The 15,439-nt window shown below is 41.4% G+C and overlaps 1 protein-coding gene across 1 annotated transcript in view; it reads left to right on the forward strand.

Annotated features, from left to right (window-relative positions):
- Positions 1 to 1,353: 1,353 nt before the first annotated feature.
- The window catches only part of ZNF217 (zinc finger protein 217), a 44,442-nt gene continuing 30,356 nt past the window's right edge, over positions 1,354 to 15,439 (forward strand). The window contains exon 1 of the mRNA XM_060230775.1: positions 1,354 to 1,501. The gene's annotated coding sequence lies outside the window, so the exon portion shown is untranslated. The remainder of the gene's footprint in view (positions 1,502 to 15,439) is intronic.

Consider the following 15,439-nt stretch of genomic DNA (forward strand, 5'->3'; position numbering starts at 1 on the left):
ATTTGTGCTAGGAAATGTAGTTCTGAGCGGAGGCGAGGGCGGCAGCGCCTCCATTAGAGCTTCAGGTGATGCCTCAGCTTTTGGAGCGGGGGGGGGGGCTGCTCTTTTTGAGGGGGCTGGAGGAGGACGAGCACTCCCTTCCCCTCCTGAGGGAGAAAACACCAACCCGGCTCCTCATACAAAGAGTCTCAAACACATTCCAAGGACAAGAAGGGGGGTGGGGGGTGGGATGGTATTCCATTTTGAGACGGTTTTGGGCTCTGGAGGGATTTCCAATCTCATCTATTCATTGGTGTTGATGTGGGGGGCGGAGGGGGGGGTGTCGAAGAAGAATGACTGCCAGAAGGGGTGAGTGAATGGGGTGAGTGAATGGGATGGGTGTGCATCGGGTGGGCATCCTCTCGCTGCAAAGTATTCAGCGGGGCAGGGGGAAAGAGAAAACCTTTTTTTGGCGGCTGCAAGCATAGTTCATTGGATTTATATCCCGCCCTCCCCGCCTAGGCGGGCTCAGGGCGGCTCACAACCCCCCCCCCCAAAAAAAAATCAAAATAGCAAACAATATCAACAGGTCAGCCATTCATTAAAACAATATGGTGCTAATATGATATCCTTTCAGTTCAGTGGTGTTCACATACTTATGGAAGCATAGCCAGCTTCAAGAGGGGATTGGATAAGCATATGGAGCAGATTATATGGAGCTATTAGCCACAGTTTATCGTTGGAACTCTCTGTCTGGGGCAGGGATGCTCTGTCTTCTTGCTGCTTTGGGGGGGGGCACAATGGGAGGGCTTGTAGTGTCCTGGCCCCATTGATGGACCTCCTGATGGCACTTGGGGTTTTTTTTTGGCCACTGTGTGACACAGAGCGTTGCACTGGATGGGCCATTGGCCTGATCCAACATGTTTATGTTCAACATGGCTTCTCTTATGTTCTCCGGGCCCCCTGAAATTGTTGGACCAGGGAGGGTGTGTTGCGCGCGTGTGCTTATCTTCCCAGCGATACACGGTGTGTGTGCTCAAGAGTTAACTCCCTTCATATGAACTCCTTCCAAAATGGATGGACAGGTGTGTCCCCAGAAAGGTACGCTTGGTTATTCCCCCACCTCCTCCCTCTCTATTCCAGATTGCCCCGTGGCTCGCCTCTGCCCTCCCTCCCCATAGCATCCCAGTGCCTTCTTCCTTATGATGCCCTCCCCCGTTTTCTTTCCCTCCTAAATCCTTTTCTCCCCCTCCCCCCCCCAGCCCCGCAGCGAACCCCCGCGATGGGGCAAGGAGGGGAGAAGCGAAAAGGATCAGGTGTGTGCGGCAACCCAGCCTCCAAAAAAAAAAAAAAATGCCCTCCCCCTCCTCCTCCTCCTTTTTCTTCCTCCTCCCCCTCCCGCAAGAATCCCTCCTCCCTCTTTTCTTCTTTCTCATTCAAACGCCTGCAAGTCCTGTTGTGTCAGTTTTATCTTCCTTCCTCCAACCACCGCCGGGCAATGGCAGAGGAGGATCAGCAGCAGGTAATGCAAACATTTCCCCAGTTATTATTTTCTTCGCGCAAAGGGTTACCAATAGATCCCTTATCTTTCCTTGCTCTTCCCCCCACCCCACCCCACAATAAAGAGGGGGGGGGGGCGAAGATGGATGAGGAAGAGCTGAACCTTTTCGGTTCTCTGTTTCCTCTCTAAACTTCTTGCTGTGTGTGATTTTTTTTTTTGTTCCTCTCTTCTGGCTTGAAAGCAAAGACCCCCCCCCAACCATTCAAGTTAGAGGTTTGAAACTTCTATTATTATTATTGAGGGGTATGTTTTCAATACTTTTAACATGACGATTTGGGGAGGGGGGTTGAGAAAGACAAGGATTTCTTTGTGAGTCAGATGTTCCTAGAAGAAAGGTTGGTAATATGTTTGCCCCCCCACGAGGGGGGGGGAGTGGAATTTGTTAATGAAAAGTTTATTGATCCGTTTTTGTCAGTTTCATTTTGAATGCGGGGTTTAATCTGCCCCTGAGCGTTTGTTGTTATGTCTTTCTGGGGGGGGTGTGTGTGTGTGAATTTTTAATAAAGCTAATAGAGGCTTTTTAAAAAAAAAACCAAGGTGCTCCTACTTGACTCTTACGACAACAATAGCTCTTTGCTAGGAGAGGGATAATAAAATTCATGAGGGCATTTGGCGATGTGATTTCACTTCCGTATGCTGATACCTTACCTATATATGGGGAGACATTAATAATACTTGGCTAATCAGCTCCTCTTAGGGTGTGTTGAGTTTTGTTTATTTGAGCTGCAGAAATTCTGTTTCCCAAACCCAAGGTTTCTTATATACAGCCTCCTAAACCCTCTACTTCCATGTTCTGTATGAAACCTCGTATTAGGATCTGAAATGAAGTGTAATAGTTTAGAAGTATTGGCCAGCAAAAATTTATGTCCTGGGCTTGGGATAGCAAGGAAAGATTTCAAAACAACTTTTGGTTTTGGGTTTTGTTTTGTTCAGAAGGGCTGCTTTAAAACACACATAGAAACCATCCACTTTTTTAAAAAAATGTGTCCTTTCCAAATTGACCTTGAAAGCTTTAAAAATATTCCCCAGTTCTGCTGGGGGGAGGGGGGAGACAGAAGAAAGAACCTAACAGCAAAAACCAGAAATGGGAACTTAATATGTAGATGAAGGGAAATCTTTACAGAAGAATGTGAAAAGGGAAGTTTCTGTATGTGAAGGAACAGAAGGAAATAATGCACTTTCAAAAGGGGGGGGGGGGATGGGAGAGTGGTATCATTCTTCAAAACCTATTAGGCCTTGCAAAAGCCTCCCTGATATAATCAGGAAAGCAGAGAAATAAAACGCCTAACTACAAATTGAATAGCTGGCATTGACTCTCTGACCACTTGCTTACATGCTGTTGGCTGGTGGGGGTTGGTTTTGTGTCTGCAAAGGTATCTGAGCACTGTGCTTTATAACAATGGCTTGCAAATGTTTTTTCTTGCCATGTTTTATTACACGTCAGGGGGGCCTTCTGTAGATTTGGGACCTGAGATTTTGTTTATTTGTTACTTTTTTAAAAAAAAAAATGTGATGAGTGTGCTTATGATGAGATGTTTTCTTGGGCAACATAAGAGGACCTGGCTGAAATAAGTAGGTTAAACTGCTTTCTTTTGGAGATGGGGGAGGGAAAGTAGGTGGAGCTTGAGCCTCTCTCTTTCCTCCCCCCTTCCTGCTAGTTTTATGTGAATTGATGAGTCAGTATTTAAGATCTGCAGCAGGAATGCTAGCTGGTTTGTAATGGGTCCTCAGATAACTTGTTCTTAAGACTGCTGTTCTGAAGCGTTTAAAAAAAATGTGTGCATTTCGTGATGCAAGTCTCTGGGGGAAAGGATTCCCTTGGGTGTTTTTTTTTAAAGTGCTGTGGATCCTCAGGCTCTATTTCAAGTTATGAGTGTGCATAACAAATAGCTGTAGTTGAAAATATATTACAATAGACTTTTGATTGGTCCGACCTATCTGGATAAACTCTGGTCTGATAGTCCTATAGTGGTGGTTGTTTTTTCCCCCTCCTGTTTTCATTGTGTGTTTCTAACACACATGCCTTTATGAAAAGGGAGAACAGTATTAGCTTTTAAAAATACTTAATGTGTGCATATAGCTATTTAAGAACAGTAGATGTGATTTTTTTTTTTTGTATAAGGTTGATTCAATTATGTCTTCATCGCTTTGGAGCTGGTTGAATGACTTGACATGAGATTAGGTGCAACAAAAGAAAAGGCAGGGGAACAACAGCTGCCTTCCAGTTCTGAGGCACTATTGCTCTTAGCAGGAAGGCATTTTATCTTTTAGTGCTGTGTTGTCAGGTTTAAATGTTAAATATTTATATTTCTGTGAAAGGTTGTTAGACTACATTTGTGTAAAAGGCGAAAAAGGGTATTTAGTCTATTAAAAACGCAATTGGGTATAGCTCCATCTTTACCGCAGACTTTTGAAGAACTGAATGTTAAAATATCAAATCTTAACTTTTTAACTCTCCCTTTTTTTTTGTTTTGGGGTGGGTTTTTTTCTGGCTGAAAAGAGCCACCACTCGTTTGTACTTGCTCAGTTGCTGTGTGGTAAGAACTTTTTAAGGTGTGGCTTTAATGGCAGCTGACTATTCTTGCTGAGAAAGAAGTCTTATTTTAGGGACGTGTCTTGCTGAAGTTTCTGTGTGAAGTAAAATTACAATATCAAATGTTCCTCTTCAACAAAGAGCTGACTAGAGAGAGAGAGAAAGAGAGAACACTAAAGAAGATATTTTTTTCGCAAAAGATCACAGCTGAATACTTTTCACAAAACCTGTTTACCATGCCTATTTTAAAGTATGTCTCTCCCCCCCACCCCCAGGTTCAGTAAGAATAACATTCTCATGACCTGTACATATTGGGGCTGCTTGTGTCTTCCCCTTCTTTAAACTACATGTCTTAGAATGGTGAAACGTTTTGAGTGAATTGGGAGCCATTTCCTGGATTTGTTTTAATTAAGCACTGTTATTTATAAACTTGTGGTTCCCACAAAGTGTAATTACAAAGCAAGGCTAATATTTATAGAGGCTTTAATAGAATGGCCACTGACTTTCAACAGGAATTGCATTAGATTCCAGATGGAGAGCTATGGCTGGCTTGGGATAGCTTCTTTGTTTTGGTGGGGAATGGAAAGGCATGGGGGTGGGGGATGTGGCTGGAGAGAGGAAGGTATTCTATATTCCCATTTAACGTTGTTTTGTTTCAGCTTCTTTAAACTCTCCTAAACTCTGACCTCACTCAAAACCCCTAGATCCACCTTTATAACAGCATTGGTCCAGGATCGGTTTGTTTTGTATATATGCATAAGATCAAAAGCATGTACCCTGGCCCTAATCATATTACTTGGAAGCAAGTCCCACTAATATTAGCATGGCATTCTTCCAAGTAATGTCTTCAGGATCAAGGTGGAAGTTTTTGATGGCTGTCCAGAAAGGGAAAAAAACAAAATAGCTGAAAAGAGAACTGCAGATCTTGTTTGGCTTCCAGTAGGGTGATATCTGTGTAAAGATGGTTCTTGGTAATTAAGAAGCATTGTAGGTTAAGCATGTAATAGCAAATGTGGCCCACATTCTTTTTAATATCTATTTAAAACAAGTTCTTCCTCCCCCTCCCCAACTCACATTTCTGGTAAGTGTGCCACAAAACAACAAATCCCATTTGCTCTGAAGCACACGGAAGCAAATAGCTTCTCCCTGCCCCTTTACCTATAGTGAAAAGAACTAAGGTTTCCTATTTTTAGGCAAATCTGAAAGAGAAGTTTGACCTTTGAGTTTACTTGCTTCCATAGAGATTCTGGATGATTAAATAACTAAGGATATTGGACTGCTATTTACTTATTTATCTCATGTCATCCTTTCCAGTTCACCCTTTTGTTTAAATGTAGAAAATCAGCAAAAATTTCTGACACAGCAGGGCTGCCATTACTAGGCTTACAAGCCTTCCTTTATTCTCAGACTCTTGATTAGAACATCAGGAATTCAATACAGTTGGGTGTGTTCCCCTCCCCCCCACTTCACATAATTACACCTGCTATGCTTTTGGCATAAAAGATACATTTACTCATAATGAGAACTTTTAGCATATTTAATGACACTCAAATCTTGTACAAAGCTCTAGCAAACAAAAATTAGTAGTAAAATAATACAAAGAAACATAGAAGGATCTTTTCCTCCCATAGACGCTGGGTTTTTTTGTTTGTTTTCCTGATCCAATCAGCACTTAAAGCTTTTTGAGTAAATTTCTCTACTATGAGAACCTTAGAACTGGGGTGGGTAATCTGTTCAGGTAGTGCCTAATAATCTTAAACTGGGGTTTATAGCACATCTTTAGAGCTGATAGCTGGGGGTTATAGCACATCTCTGTTTTTGTTCCTGTTTCCCAGTCTGTAGCTGCATCATGGTTGTTTTTAAAGTCTGTTTGGTAGCTTATCAGCAAGTTGAATTCTTGGTTTACACTTTGAACAACAACAACAAGAAAGTTTGGTTCACAATGCAGTTAAAGAACATTTTGCTCTAAGCAAGGAATAGGCTGATCTGTCCAAGACTGGAAGAAATCCAAGAGTAAAAATTTCTTGTTTTTCAACTGTTGTGAACTGCTTACATCAACCATATCAGCAGGTTTGGTTTAGCATCCTCAGATAACACAGCTAACGATGCCAGTGGGTAGCAGTTTGGGGTTGTCTTCTGGATTAATTCCTTCCAATATTGACTTCAGGTTTATTTTATTTTTTTGCATGTACCCTTGGTGGTGTTTCCCAGAAAGTAGAATAACTTCCTGGGATTTAGAAAATGTAACAGTTATCAACTTGCCAGGTGAATCTTCTGCCCAGCTGCAATGATCAAAAGGGGTCCCAGTATTGTCAACAGTAAATATTCAGAATAATAAGCACAGTTTAGAAATAATATCGTTTCCAGTCAATATATGCTTATGATACATAGCTGGAGTTCAGATGCATTGCCTGAATGGTCTAAACTATTTTGCCTAATGGCAAGTGATAGAAAACTTGATTAAAAAAATAGAATTGTCCTGGGAAAATGTGGCTGTTCTAAAGGAAAGTGGATATTCTTACTGTTGATATAGCCTGCACAAACAGACATGCGTAATCTGGCTAAGGGCAGCCAATGACTTCTTTTGTGTTTGCTCTCCAGCCCTAGAAACAAGGGAGAAGATATGATCAAGTTCTCACCAGTTTTAAATTATGTAAATAATTAAGAATGAAAATTGGTACGTTGCTGCTTTGCCTTCATTGTGAGTACATTTTGCTTGTAGGTGCCACAAAGTTGATTCTAGAAAAAGAACAAAACCAGACTCGTTGCAACATATTTTCACATGAAATTTGAATATCTTGGGGAAGACATCAGCGCTGTATCATGCAGTTAATCACCTGGTCTTCCAAGAGATGCTTGGATTAAGATGCTCTCGGTTGCTTCACCAGTTATATATATTCTTGCTTGAACTCTCTATAACTGTGTCTTGAAATCAAGTAGTTGGTAAACTACCTGTAATGCAGATGGTATGGGAGGCAGGCTAGACGTACAACTGTTAGTGGACACTGAAGCAGACTCGCACAGCAAATCAGCTTCCACTGGATTATACCATATCATACTGTAAGCAGACAAATCCAGTGTTTTTCTGTGTAGTGGCTATAATGTGATATTAGGACTAAAGATCTGAACTCAGATCACCCAACCCTGCCATGAAACTCTCTCAGTGACTTATATGAAGTATTTTTCAGAGGGTAGAACACCTTCCATCGGCAGTCTAATATGGTGTTGTTCAGCTGTGGATTCATTATACAGGCCTGCTGATCGTTGGGACTGATATTTAAAACTCTGCTATTTCTAGTCTTGGCTGAGTTTCAGATAAGTAGTATAGAATTCTATAGATTCAGTCACAGGTTCAGTTATGTGGAACAGAATTCTAGGAATGAACGTTTTGGACAACAAGTTTGATGACTGCATCAAATAAAAAAGGCTCCTTGAACATGGAAAAATGTGCTGGGCTAGATCTCTCTGCTATGCTACTTTCTCTTATGCAGAGGGATTTTGATGTGGGAGAACATGGTACAGTCCTAGGGTTGCCAAGTCCAAGTCAAGAAATATCTGGGGACTTTGGGGGTGGAGCATGGAGACTTTGGGGGTGGAGCCAAGATCAAGGCTGTGACAAGCATAATTGAACTCCAAAGGGAGTTCTGGCCATCACATTTAAAGGGACGGCACACCTTTTCAATGCCTTCCTTCCATAGGAAACAATGAAGGATAGGGGCACCTTATTTTAGGGCTCATAGAATTGGACCCCCTGGTCCAATCTTTTTGAAACTTGGGGGGTATTTTGGGGAGAGGCACTAGATGCTTTACTGAAAATTTGGTGGCTCTACCCCAAAAAACAGGCCCCCCCCAGAGCCCCAGATACCCGCAGATCAATTCTCCATGATTTTCTATGGGAATAAATCTCCATAGGGAATAAAAGAGTTCCCAGCAGACATTTCCCTCCCCTCCCCCTGCTTTCTGACGACCCTGAAGCGGGGATAGGGTCTCCAAACCAGGGGATCCCCTGCCCCCACCTGGGGATTGGCAACCCTATACAGTCCTAGCAAAAATAGTATTTCACAAATACTTCTACATGTACATAACAGCCTAATGTCGTTAAATTACCAAATCAAGTATGTTGGTTTCTTACAACTGTGTCCAAAGACTCAAGAGGCACAAGATAGGTAATTAACATCCATCTGTATATATGGAAGGGGGTGGGGTTTAGCATTACCAAACTGTTGACCTTAAATGGTAGTGTCATGAGTGATGGGGTTCTTCACTGCATTGTTAAGTACAGTATTACAGACAGCCATAAGAAACCAGACACTACTTGTTTGTCTTAGATTTCTGAAGTCTTGAACTGCCTTTAGAATGATCCTTTAGAATGGATTAATACAAATATTGTTTTACTTAGAGGTGGTCCCCCCACACCCTTAGCCATACAGCCCCAAATGCTGAAAAACTTTATTATTGTGGCACTTGATGAGATTTAAGAATGTTGCTCTTAGTATTGGGAAGATGGTCATGTATATAAAATACAAGTGAAAATCTTGTTCATAGGTTTAATCAAAAATGGATCTGGCCCCTGCTTTTCAATGAGAATCAGTTTTAAGGCAGACAGATTTCTTTGTGTGGGTTGCTAAAACAGGTTCCCAAAGGCAAGGAAAGAGTATTGTGTTACTTGGAGCATCTTGCTGCTTTGAGCAATCACTAGTATTTTTGCACTAGTAAAGGGCACCACTTGAAAAATGAACCATATGGCATTCTAGGCAGCACTGCATACCCTTTTCTCTTCCCCAGCCCCCCCCCCTGCCTTTGCATATAAAGCATCGCCAGTGATGACGTGCCCTAGGGCTTGCTTACGTGGACCATTGTTTTCCTCAACCTTATGTATTTAAGGAAAAAGAACACTCTCCACTAGTAAAGATGAAGTATTTTAAAGATAAGCTTTCATGGTAGAAAGTGTCGTCTTGTTAAACGCAGGGCTAAAAAGTTTTGCCCCTGGTTCTCTTTGATGTGCGCCAGGTATTTCAGACCTAATCCATAGATCTTGCAAAAGGAAGACTCATAAAGAGCAAGGGTTGCTTCAGCTGCTTGGGTCTGGTTTGGCACAGATTGTGAACTAATTGGTCCTTGCTCTGTGTGTGCTGGAACTTCCAGTGCTACTTAGCAAGCCTTTAGCACCCCGTTGAGACCTGGTTGCAGGTAAACTAGACTAAAGATCTTCCAGTGCGATTGTGTACTTTTCCTCTCCAATATGGGATGGGAGCGCCAGAAAAGAATGATCCCAGGTAAGGAAGCTTTATGATGTTTTTAGTGGAGGCTTTTCTTTGGTACCCTTTAGGCTTCTTGGTCACTATGAATATCTTCCCGGTAATGACTTCCTGCAGGTGATTGATTTGTGGGTATGACTTGATAGAATTGAAGGGACTGTGCTTCTTCCTGTGTCAGGATGGCCAAGTAGCAAAATCTGACTAAGGAGGGGGGGGGGGGGAGAGAGAGAGAGAGAGAGACATCCAAGAGATCTGGCTCAAGAAACTGCATTCCCAGTGATGTTTCAGGCTTTTTGAACAATAGGCCCCATGGTGTATCTCAAACTACTTTTGCAGTTGCTTTTCAAAAGCAGCTTGCCCTATTGCCTGGAGGCTTCATTTCGAGGGACATGAATCTAAAACTTCCTAGAACCTGGGGGATTTGTGCAGTTTCTTTGGATCCTGGCATTTATATTCCAGAAACTGAAAATACCACAAAGAGAGAGCTTTAGTCCTATGTGAATCGTATCAGCTCAAAAGGTAGGAGTACTTCCAGAAGGTAATCATTTAAGGTGTTTCTAGGATTGACTGAAAGGCAGGAGGACACATAGGTAGTGTAATGTTAAAGCAGCAGAACACTTAGAATGGAGTCCTAAGAAAAGTTACTCACGTCTAAGCCCATTGATTTCAATTGGCTTAGATTGGAGCAATTCTGTTCAGGATTGCACTGTGAGTGTTCTAGAATACCTGCATGTATGCATCTAGAATATTTTGTATTAACCATTGGTATAGAATGCTAACTGGAGTGGGTTGTTAAAGGCCATATCACTCCAGTGTTGTTTCACCCACCTTGGCGCCAGATTTTCTTTCAGGCCATTCAAAGTGCTAGAATTGATCTTTTAAGGCCTTGTACAGCTTGAGGTTCAGCATACCTGAATGACCGCTTACTTCCCTATGAACTTACCCCACCATTATGGTCATCTTGGGAGGCTCGGCTTCAGGAGCCCCGGCAGCAATCTGAGAACGGGCCTGATGCTGAAACTGTGGCATTCCCTCCACAGGTAGATCTGCTCGACACTCACTATGACTGTCTTGTGTCAGCAGGTGAAGACTTTGTTGTTTTGCTTGCCATTCCCTCATTGACCTGCCTGCCCATTTATGTACCTGTGAGTTTATGGTTCACTGAAATTGTTTTAACTGTTTTATAGATATGCCTTTTAAAAATATGTTCTAATGTTTGGGCTGTTCACTCCCCTGGGAGACCCTGAGCTGGGCGGAAGGGAGAATAAAAATGTTTAAAATAAGAATATGACTGAAGTTAACGTTGTGTATCTGATGAAGTGTGCTGTAGTTTCTGCAGTCTTGTGCCCCGATAAATCTGACAGATATTTCACAAAGTGTGTTATTCTCAGTTGGCAGATACACTCTCATCAAAAAAGAACTTGTAAACAGGGAGACGAAGGTGGTAAAAACACATGGGGTAGAGGGGGTAGTCTGAAATTTTTATGTGATATCTAAATGTGAATAATCCAGTCTGTTGCCTTCGAATCAATAGCGGTCACTAAATGTCTTTCTAAGCTATGTAGATTTCATACCTGTACTGGGAAAGAAACTTGTGGTTCTGATTTAATCCTAGATGCAATCTGTTGATAAATTCTTATTCGGTAATGTCACCTTAGAGCCTCCCTTTGAAGTCTTTAATTAAGTTCAAAGGGAGACTCTAAAGTGAAATTGCTAAACTAGAATTTGTTAACCAATTTAATTCAAGATTTATTCCAAACAATGTGTGATCCCCCCCCTCCCAATGAAAGGTATAAGATTAACATAGCTGGAAAAATTATCATGGCATCTCTTTTCTTTATGCCTCATTCTACTGTTCTCTCTTAATGAACATTTATGTGTCACATAGGATATTGCAAGGTATCCTGGATTTCCTTTGCGATTTCATAGCCTTTTTGCTTCTCTGTTTACAAACTTTCTCCCTTATACCTGTGTGGTCGCATAGATGTATCTCCCAGGTAATATTTCATGGCTATGACATGAGCACATGGCCATGAAAATTTATGCCACAATAAATCTGATAATCTTCGTGTTTGCTGCCACAGGCTAACGTTACTGCCTCTCGGGAACTTGTGCATAGATGACCATTGGCAACCTGATGGGAAAAGTAAAGTCAAAATTTATCAGAGTTCTGTATAGTGGGGTCCAGGTTCATTTTTATGGACCATCCTGCTAAAGAAAAGGAACCCAGCAGATATCCAATGAAGTTTCTCACAAAAAGTAAAACACTCACAAGAGTAGGGTAGATTATAGCTTCAGGTTGGGAAAATCCTGCGGATTTGGGGATGAAGTCTGAGGAGGACAGGGACCTCAGTGGGGTATCATATCGTAGAGTTAGAGTTGCCAAGTCCCCTGCAGCCTCCGGTGGGGGACTGTTTTCACTTCCATGGAGCATTGATGTCATCATTGCACTGGTGATGTTGCGCGCCAGCCGCTCTAGGAGCTTCTGGGGAAATTCTGTGGTTTTCCTGGACGGTCTAGCAATTTGGGAGGGAAAACTCCTGCCCAGTCCAGGAATTTGGCAGCCTTACATAAAGTCCAGCCTCCAAAACATCCATTTTGTTCAGAGCTGTATGGGGTTGAGCTATTCTAGGAAATCCCCAGGTTCCATCTGAAGGGTAGCATCCTTACACAAGAGGATTAATGTGGGCAACAATAACTTTAGCTTGTATATATAGTGGTTTAATTTCCAGAGTTCTGTTTTTTAATTCTTCTTAAGCTAAAATTGCGGAGCTTTTAAAGAATATTTACATATTTGAGGTTGAATGCCCAAACTTTGGAATTATTTTTCATTGATCTCTTCTGCAGCTGAAACAATATGTACAGCATTATTCCCTCTCAAGTTATGCTTGTTTTTGCATCTAATTGAGTAAGTTTTTGTTATTTCTCAGTCAAACCTGTAGTATGTGTTTAGGCACCTTAAAACTATACAGGAATTCAAAAAATCAGACAGGATATGGGTAGAATGCAATATATGATGTCACATTTTAATTCCGCTGCCGAATCATAAGTACCGCGTAAAGAAATTTCTTCTGTCTTCATGCAAAATCTTTGAAAACAAAAGTGCTCATTTTAACTTTTAATTTTTCAGTTAATTTGTTAACTGAATTCATTAAGTTTGGTATGAAGTGTTTTTTTCCCCAAAGAATATTCCTTTTACACAACTATGGAAATTAATGTATTGTATCAAGATTTGGAGCTTGTATTTCCACTTATTAAATACTGTTAATTTTGAATGAACTGTATGAAGTTATTGCACTATAGCCATTTACTAAAGCTTTTGTTACTTGTTCTTGGATCTTTGTGTTAGTAAGGAAGGATTTTTTAAAAAGATACAACTGAGTTAAGCGCTAACCAATGTGAATCCCCCCCCCCCTGCGCTGACTTTTTCAGCAACACTGCTCAATTTCTAAGCTTCTGACTCCTGTCCTTCCAGAAGTGACAGCCAGCACAGACTCTGGGAGGCTTCTGTGTATCTGATTGCCTCTGTAAAAAACTAATGTATGAACCAAACCATAAGCTGATACAACATCACATTTCCTTTTTTAAGTTGAATCAGTGTAACTGATGATTGGGTCAATGCGTAAAACACTAGGCCTTTTTCTCAACAAGGCGATTGTATAATTGATTTCTAGGCTCTGATTCCAGGTGCAAATAGGAGAGGGATGCCTGGTCAAAACTTTGCCAGGCTCTGGAAGTGCAGCCTGTTCTGTACAGCTCTTTGAAACAGGAATGTTCTGCAATAAGAGTTATCCGTTACATTCTAGAACGAATGCCATTCCATAAGAACATAAGAGAAGCCATGTTAGATCAGGCCAATGGCCCATCCAGTCCAACATTCTGTATCACACAGCGGCCAAATATATATATATATATATATATATATATATATATATATATATATATATATATATATATATATATATATATATATATACGCACACACACACACACACACACACTGTGGCTAATAGCCACTGATGGACCTCTGCTCCATATTTTTATCTAACCCCCTCTTGAAGGTGGGCATGCTTGTGGCCGCCACCACCTCCTGTGGCAGTGAATTCCACATGTTAATCACCCTTTGGGTGAAGAAGTACTTCCTTTTATCCGTTTTAACCTGTCTGCTCAGCAATTTCATCGAATGCCCACGAGTTCTCGTATTGTGAGAAAGGGAGAAAAGTACTTCTTTCTCTACTTTCTCCATCCCATGCATTATCTTGTAAACCTCTATCATGTCACCCCTCAGTCGACGTTTCTCCAAGCTAAAGAGCCCTAAGCGTTTCAACCTTTCTTCATAGGGAAGGTGTTCCAGCCGTTTAATCATTCTAGTTGCCCTTTTCTGAACTTTCTCCAATGCTATAATATCCTTTTTGAGGTGCGGCGACCAGAACTGCACACAGTACTCCAAATGAGACCGCACCATCGATTTATACAGGGGCATTATGATACTGGCTGATTTGTTTTCAATTCCCTTCCTAATAATTCTCAGCATGGCGTTGGCCTTTTTTATTGCAAACGCACACTGCCTTGACATTTTCAGTGAATTATCTACCACGACCCCAAGATCTCTCTCTTGGTCAGTCTCTGCCAGTTCACACCCCATCAACTTGTATTTGTAGCTGGGATTCTTGGCCCCAATGTGCATTACTTTGCACTTGGCCACATTGAACCGCATCTGCCACGTTGACGCCCACTCACCCAGCCTCAAAACATCAAAACATCCCATCAAAACAGCCCTGCAACTCCCTATAGAACTCACTTTCTTTGCAATATTTCTTTGTTCTGCCTATGTTATTGTATCCAAAGTTGGAAAATCTTTTTACATAGATGTGTAACACACAATTAAGGAGGCAGAATAGCAACCATATTTTAAAAAGGAAAGGTTGGATGGAACTGTAGTTGGAATGGCTTACTAGCCCTTATGTTCCCTTCTCCCCCCCCCCCCCAATACTGCAATAGTAGGTTATGCTAACAATTTCCAGTTTTCAACTCTTATACAAAAAGAGAGCTGAACAAAACTCACCATGTCAGAAAAATGAAAGCTGCAATACTCTTGTGTCTGCTTCATCAGTTTTTTAAAAAAAATTTACCTACTAATATAGTTTATAAGGTAGTGTATGTATACACTGATACTTTGTACAAAGACAACTGATTGGCTTTCAGCTGAATAGTTCTGTGCTGTGTTTGCCTTCCATGCATTTGCCAAACAATAGAGATTGCAAAGAGTGTTAGCTTCTTGGTGCTTAAGGTTTTATTTTATTTTTCTTCCATCACTTCATGCCTAAATGTAGAAGTAACAGAAAACATGTATTGCCTTCCTAGCATACAGCTATAAATGGAAGAAATGCCTTTTTCACTAGCATAGGTTTTAAGTGGTGCTTTGCGTAGGTAGTACCTTTAGCAGCGTATCTTTATAACAGGATGAATATAAATTCCATTTGGATAAGTATTTGTGGTTACATGGAAAGCCAAGGGAATAACAAGTATTTTTAAGAAATTGTATGGAACGAGAATTATCCATTTTGCATAATAGCCTTTGATGTGTGTATATATCTGAAAACCGCTGCTGTAAAGATGAGAAGTGATTGGTTATCTGCACCCCTGAGGAAAGACAGGAAGCAGTTGCTCAAGCTGCTTGTAAGAGACACATCTGCATCTTATGTTTATGCACACAGAAACTTAATGTATGTATTCAACATACATGAGTTTAATGGCTAGGATTATACAGGAGTTTAATGGCTAGGATTGGCCATGGCTGCCCCATTTGTCCGTACTTGTTACTCTACTGGGAGGGGGGGCAGTGTAACTGTGAGTTCACTTGCTTTCCAACCATAGTAGCCTGCTGGCCAGCACCTCTGGAGAAAGTTTGGCGTGCTAAAATTGTCATGTTCTTAATGTGAGCCCACATCAGTCTCACAACTGGTCATGTAACATGGGGAAAGCTTGCACAAGCCTTTAACATAGCTGTTAAATGCAAACCCAGTCACCAGGCCTGTAGAGCTTCCCCCCACCCCAAGTTTTTAAGCACAATAATAATTCTCATATATTTGGAAGGGGCCTGTCTTT

The sequence above is a fragment of the Heteronotia binoei genome, chromosome 2, assembly GCF_032191835.1.
Source record: "Heteronotia binoei isolate CCM8104 ecotype False Entrance Well chromosome 2, APGP_CSIRO_Hbin_v1, whole genome shotgun sequence".
Classification (NCBI taxonomy): Eukaryota; Metazoa; Chordata; class Lepidosauria; order Squamata; family Gekkonidae; genus Heteronotia; species Heteronotia binoei.